Raw genomic sequence first — 7,646 nt, forward strand, 5'->3', positions numbered from 1 at the left:
CACTTGTTTTGTAAGAGTTTCACAAAAGTAATTTTATAATCTTTGATGTTTAAATACCATTCATATTTAATATACATAGTAAAGAAAGCTATAGAAAGATGAAGTTTTCCAAGTCAGTATTATATAATTTAGCTTCATCCAGAGAGATACGGGGATGTGAAGACTTCTAGTTTGCACAACACAGAAAGTGACAAGAGACACTCAATTCAAAATATTAAGATTTCCTCGATTCAATTTGACTATATGTTGTTTATGTTGGAAATTACATCTGAATAGAAGATGAACAACAGATACACTCTACTCGGGGGGAGCCTTACTACAGAAAATTAAAATTCCAGGGTATGCTTGTGGATTTTAAAAATTTTGATCTCAAATAAGTGACTATAACTCAGAAGCACAGACAAATTTGTGTAGGGATGGCATATTTGTAAACAGCAAAGAATAACAGAATGAAACCTATGTGGAATTCTTTTTTTTTTTTTTTTGGGCTTTTAATTATTTTTATTGGAATACAGTTGATTTACTTTATAATTTGCTTTATAACTGTGTTAGTTTCTGCCGTACAAGGAAGTGATTCAGCTATATGTATACATAGCCCCCCTCCCTCTTGGACATCCCTCCCACCCCCTCCCATCCCACCCACCTAGGTCATCACAGAGCACCGAGCTGAGCCTCCTGTGCTATACAGCAGGTTCCCACTAGCTATATCTGTTTTACACATGGTAGTGTATATATGTCAATCCTAATCTCTCAATTCATCCCACCCTCCCCTTCCCCCGCTGTGTCCACATGTCTGTTCTCTACATCTACATCTCTATTCCTGCCCTGCAACTAGGTTCATCTGTACCACTTTTCTAAATTCCACATATACGCGTTAATATACAATATTTGTTTTTCTCTTTCTGACTTGCTTCACTCTGTATGATAGACTCTAGGTCCATCCACATCTCTACAAATGACCTATTTCTTTTCTTTATATGGCTGAGTAATATTTGTATATATGTACTACGTCTTCTTTATCCATCCTTCTGTCGATGGACATTTAGGTTGTTTCCGTGTCTTGGCTATTGTAAATAGTGCTCCAATGAACATTGGGGTGCATGCATCTTTTTGAATTATGGTTTTCTCAGGGAGATATCACCTCACACCGGTCAGAATGGCCATCATCAAAATATCTACAAACAATAAGTGCTGGAGAGGGTGTGGAGAAAGGGGACCCTCTTGCACTGTTGGTGGGAATGTAAATTGATACAGCCACTATGGAGAACAGTATGGAGGTTCCTTAAAAAATTAAAAATAGAATTACCGTATGATCCAGCAATCCCACTACTGTGGAATTCTTTTTTGCCTGATAAAAGTAGTTGTGTCCAGGGACAGTGGGAATTTCTGCTGACATCTAGAATGAAGCGATGGGCCCTGCTATGAGTTCTACAGGAATGCTAAAGAATCAGGAAAAATGATGAAATTGTAAAAGGAAGGGCAATTCTCTTTTGTCTTAAATACACATTTTTATAGAATGTCAACCAAATGGCTTAGAAAATATAGGTTATTTATTCACAAGTTATGAATGACTCTTAATCTTCACATTCAGGAGGCTCTAGGTCAAGGTTTTTCACCCACAGATAGAATTACCTTCTTATTAGTTGTTATACTATCTCAGACATTATAATTTTCCTAGAAAGAAAAGAGAGGTTTTCATGAGAAGTGTCTCTATTAATGTTCAAAGTGAAAGTGAGATCTAAAAATTATTATAATGGGGAGTGGGGCTCCAACAACTTTATAAACTTACCCCTGGGCTAAAGTCATATCAGCCATTCAGGAATCTCTGTTTAGGACCTTTGGACATCATTCGTATTTGGAAATCATTTAGAACTCCCATGCTAGCAAAAAATGTTCTGCTGACATTGTGAGACGGTATTCGATATTTTATTAGAAATTAGTGGGTAAATAAGGTTTTTTTGTTTTTGTTTTTTTGTTTGCTTTGTTTTTGTTTTTTGTTTTTTTTGAAAGTGAACTGTGTAAGAGTTAATAGAGTAAGCAGTAAGGAATGTCTACCAGGCAGCACCAGTATTTTCTTAACTCTTGAAAACATGTATATGTTTCATAAGGATAATAATCATTTCCTTTAAAAAGTCGCTTTTTCCCAACAGGGAAAAGTCTTATTTAGCTGGTAGAGAAATTAATGCCTGTATTACTGTATATGAGGAAAAAATAAAATTAAATTACAATGACTGTTGGCTTCTTTCACAAGAAAAGAAGCCATCGTTTTCTTAGATATAATTATATCGGGTGTGTTTACTTTATATAGAACTTTTCCCCAACAGTAGTAGACAATGGGTATATTTTCTCTCTAAGGAAATATTAAAATTATTTCCTATGAAATATTAGTCAAATTGATATCCCTATGACTAATGTCATATCAAAGGATGGGAAGGGAATTGAACAGCCATGTTCAAAGAGCCTTGACTCCTTAAGAAACACAAGATAATCAGTGTTGTCTTGACCAAGCTGTGATTTATCTCCTCTTAACAAAGTGTCACTTATCTCTTCATCAAAATGTGATGGCAGATGCCATCCTGAAGAAATTCACTTCATTTTATCATACTTCCTGAAAGAGTAGTTTCCTTGATTTAATATGTAAACTTAGAAAATACAGTGTTTCTTGGCTTAGCTGTGGTGGAGACTTAGACTTGCAGAGAGGTAGGAAAGAAAATTGTAATGATCCTGAGAAAGACTTAGACCTTTTACCTAGGGCCATCTTGGAATGTGCCATCTTGGAAACAGAGACTGGAGGCCAGCGTCCCAGCCCTTCATTTTCCTTCTTCATCGCATCAATGTCTTCTCTCAGGACAAGAACTCAGACTAGTATTACAAATGACAGAAAAGTATGTGGTTTACTTAAAAGGTCAGAATGGTTTGCTTGTGTCCCCTCTTCTACTGTGCTAAAACATGCTCAGATTTAGACACTGCTTATGAGGGTAGCCTGGCGCTCACTTTTGAAGTCCACACAAAGAGGCTGATTGAATCCATTTGATCAGTATGTGACTTGCATTTTTCAGAAAGTTGCCCAAATTTTCTGGATGCTTTTGATGTAGAATAATGTCTGTAATTTGAATTGCTGAAATACAGAATATTAATAGGAAGTTCTATTTTTTGTGCATGGGATTATTATTAACCCGGGGAAAAAAATCCCTGTTGTTTTGGTTTTTTTTTTTTCATTTTAGTCTATTTGTAAATATATTCTAAGAAACAAGCGGTCAAGAGGCTGAAGACTGTAGTGTGCTTTCCAGTGTATCAGACCATTAGCTTGCAGATTGGGTGAAATTAAACATTGTCACTTAAACTGTCTTGGCAATAAAGTAATGATAAATTATCATTCAGGCTCTTGGATGGGAGCCTAGGGGAGAATCTCACTTTGCCTTTGGATCGCTTTCCTGGAGGTTACTTTCTCGATTGCTGTGGTTTTGGAGAACAGGACTTCTAGGCACCACCTATTTAGTTACTTAGTTCAGACCAACAACTTTTCTGATATTGTCAATAGAAATTAAACACAAATCCCTTGAACTGTCTCTCACTACAAAATGCAGTCTGATTTTTCCTATTCTTTCTCTGAAGGCAGCTACAAAGTTCAAATCAATAAATGCCTTGTCCTAATGGATGATAGTTTTCCACATAACAGAATTGTATTGTTTGTGAATTACTGTACTTGCACACCTTTGGCCAAATCTGTTCAGACAAATATTGTTGAACAGATATGGTTATGAATGCATTTCACTAACTTTGTTAAGAAAGTAAACAGTAAACTAACACCTGGGAGACAAATGGATTAACCCATTGTGAAAAAAATGTATAACTTTCAAAAATTCCGACCTATGAAAAAATTCCTTTTAGTTTTATGCAAATCAGCAATGCGTATTTTCAGATCTTAGATAATTTGTAGATTGTATTAATCCACAATTATATCATAAACTCCTGCTCAGTTTAAATGCCATGTTATAATATGTGTGAAGCCTGATTATTAACAGTGACTGATTTAACTTAATAGAAGCTTGTACTTTGTAGGTCTAGATTGACATGTCAGAACTTGCTTATCTTCCAAGTGAGACAAAAACCACTAAGACAGCATCGAGTAACTTAATCAAAACACTATATAGCTGTGTGCATTTTTTTCCTAGATTGCTTGTTGAAAGCCTTTACTCTTTAGAAAGAATATTCTATTCATACGTTGAGAAATATATTTAAACTAATGGGAAAGCATTTATGAATGAAATAGGACATTTTCCTTCACTTAGTGAATATTAGCTTTGACATGACTCACGTCATTTAGATGTCCTCTCAAAACTGTAGTCTTTAAAGAGAAGTTATCTTGAGTTTAATTTGTATTTTTCCTTTTACTTCGTTGCTAGTTTTTGGATTTTCTCTGAAGGGCATCCATATTTATGAAACATTTTATGTAATATTTTAATGATCCAAAATTGATATTTCAAACTTGGAATAATTGACATATTTAATGGATGATTTTATTTTAAAAATTGTGTAACTTCATTTCGAAATCTATCAGCCTATGATTTTGTTCCAGAACATTTTGATATTGTTACCAAACTCAGGTTCAGCTGCTCGCCACTCAAAAGCCAATAGTTAGAGAGGCAAGTGTTGGTAGTAAGAAAACTGCTTTAATCAGAAAAGCCAGCAACCCGGTGAGAAGGTGGACTCTTGTCCTGAAACCAACTCCGAAGATTCTGCTCAGTCGTGATAGGTTTTCAAGGGAAAAATGGGGAAAGAATCGCAGTGAATTATCGAGGCAGGAGGTTGGGTTCTGCTTCATCCTTCATGGAGTGCAGGCTGGCTGACGTTCTTCCAACGTTATCTTGCCTGTGTGATCTGCCTGCAGGATTGCTTAGGGCAGCTGTTGGGGGTGGAGAGCTACTCATTTTTACCTGCTGAATTCTTCATTCTTCCTCCTTTTAAACTAGGAAAAGAATCAGCACGTTGGGCAAGGCGTGGTGTACGTTCAGGAGAGCATAAGTCAGGAGTTAAGTTACATTGCTTAGTGATCTCATTCCTATAATTAGGTTTTTAAGGTTAGAGGGGGACAGAAATGGGTAAATGGGAAATGGGCAAAGAGCTGCTTTCAATTCCCCACCGTCAATCATCATTCCATTTCTATGGGATCGGGGCGAAGGTCCATCTTCTGTCACTTCTTCATGCTGACATGGCGCGCTGTATTCTCAGAGTGGAAGAGGTCGACATGGGTCCGTAGCATCTCTTTGCTGACAATTTTAGTTGCTCCTTTATAGAACAAGCTACAATTATTTTGATGCCCACAAAGACATAGATTATTATGAGCAGTCGTGTTAACCCCATTCTCTTGAGGCCAGTTCTTGGAATTGTGCTGGCCGTAGACTCAGTACTGCTCAAGTTGGAGTAGCTTATGTCGTGGCTGCAGTCTGGCTTTTTCCCGCTGGTGGCAGTTACAGTATCTGTAAAACAACTCAGGAAGGTGCATCAGACACTGAGTCTGTGACTCTGTTGTCCTGATCATTAACTGCTCGAGGCCACTCTTTGTGACTCAGGGAGGCCTGGGAGACTTCAGCTTTTCTACGACCAGAGGCAGGAGACGTGCAGGGGCCTTTGTACTTGGCAGTGGGTTGGGGCGATGAGCTGCAGGGTTCTGCTTGGTTCCAATATCACTTGTTTTTTGTGGGAATTCACATTACAAAAATATCTTGAAGTTTAATAATATTTCATGATATATACTCAGAGACAAATATTGTATCAGCTTCCAATTTGGTAGAGAACATGAGGGCAGAATATAGGAGAATAAAACAATATAAATATCTTCTCCAGTAGGCAAAGAGGCAGATAAATAAAAAATGGTCTTATTCTGTCTAACCAATTCCAGCATATTCACTTAGCATACATTAATTATGAACATATATGTGCAAGATATTGTGCCCTTCACTATGGTCACGAGGTTAACATTTCCCTAGTTGGTGTCCTGATGGAGCTTTCACCCTCATAGATGTATTTTCATGACAGAGAGGAAGCCTGATTGACTAGATAATGAAGTTTTAAATCTATAATCTCAAGAAGGGGCATTGTTTAGAAATAGAAATAGGTTTAAGAGTGGTTTAGGTACATTATTAAATGATCGACATATTATTAATGGGTAAGAAACTTTTATAAATTTGGGGTGAAAATACCTTTGGGGAAGGACATCTGGGTCTTTTCGTAGCCCAGACAACAGGGCTGACATGGTCCATGGGCTGTCTCAGCCCTGCAGCCCCTATTCACTTGGGGACAGTAAAAAAATGCAGCCAATGTCTGAGCACCTCTCCCTGTTACATGTATTCTCAACTCCAGCGATGTAAGCCTACTCCATACTTCATTTACTCTTGACCGTGAATTTTCACCAAAATAAACGCTTTCACATATATGTAAAGCTACTCTTCTCCCTAGGGCAGCATTTTAAGCAAATTTGGATTTATATTATGTCTGCTTATTTGATTTATTCTGGCTTTTTCTATGATAAAGGTTATATTTTTTAAATCCCTTAGAGTAAAAAACAAACAAACAAAAAGTCCCAAAGCCTCATGAACCTTAAAAGGAAGCTTTCAAGTTCAAGTTTCCATTTCAGACTTCCTGTATTAGGATAATAAAAGGGGTTATTCACAGTCGCCTCCCCCAAGAGGGGTGGAAGTCACTTGAGAAAACTGTGAACAGAAAAGTAAGGAGACATTCAAATGCTATGACTTTCCAGCTCTGCTTGGCTTTCTTTTTACTCTGAAGAAAGTATTCAATGATGCTTTTGAGGTCTCTCTTTGCTTTTGGGTCAATTAATGTTTAAGGTAAATATTCCCTCAATTATACTGCTGCAGTTAGGCCTTCCTTTTTTTTCCATACATGTCACCTTTAAGAATGTGGGGGTTTTTTTGGCTTCCCTGGTGGCGCAGTGGTTGAGAGTCCGCCTGCCGATGCAGGGGACACGGGTTCGTGCCCCGGTCCGGGAGGATCCCACATGCCGCGGAGCGGCTGGGCCCGTGAGCCATGGCCGCTGAGCCTGCGCGTCCGGAGCCTGTGCTCCGCAACGGGAGAGGCCGCAACAGTGAGAGGCCCGCGTACCGCAGAAAAAAAAACCCAGAATGTGGGTTTTTTTTTTTTTCAGTAGATATTGTAATAAACAGTATTTTGGTGCTTAAACAATCATTAAAACTTTTCTGTTTAATTAAAATAAAATTTTAATGCCCGAAGGATATTTCTTTGAAAAATCAGTGTTATATTCTAGAAGCATTTCAGTCAGTATCTGATAGAGGTTTCCAACATTATTTTCTTTATTCTCTAGATAATGGGCATTGCATTGGGATCTTACTGTGTATATGCCTGACCCATTAACACAGACTCCTGCTCTGCCATTAACTAGGAATAGATCATTTAGGATTTTAGCAGTGAAGACATCCTTTTGCTTGTCTCTTAACTTGAATTATTCCTAGAGGTAATATAGTGTATTTTTCAACTTATTTTGTCGTGTGACCTTTTCAGATTGCTTCTTGAGGGCGCAGTATTTTATTTACAGCTAAAATGTGCCATAATGACGTATGAGGTCCTTGTAAAGGAAAATGTTTTGGCCATAATAATAAAATCGTTAT

At 37.5% G+C, this 7,646-nt stretch overlaps 1 protein-coding gene across 5 annotated transcripts in view; it reads left to right on the top strand.

The window, feature by feature from the left end:
* The window catches only part of GRIA2 (glutamate ionotropic receptor AMPA type subunit 2), a 163,829-nt gene that overhangs the window by 148,708 nt on the left and 7,475 nt on the right, over window positions 1-7,646 (top strand). The window lies entirely within an intron of this gene.

This window comes from Monodon monoceros, unplaced genomic scaffold, assembly GCF_005190385.1.
Source record: "Monodon monoceros isolate NGI ecotype Baffin Bay Population unplaced genomic scaffold, NGI_Narwhal_1 Super_Scaffold_20, whole genome shotgun sequence".
Classification (NCBI taxonomy): Eukaryota; Metazoa; Chordata; class Mammalia; order Artiodactyla; family Monodontidae; genus Monodon; species Monodon monoceros.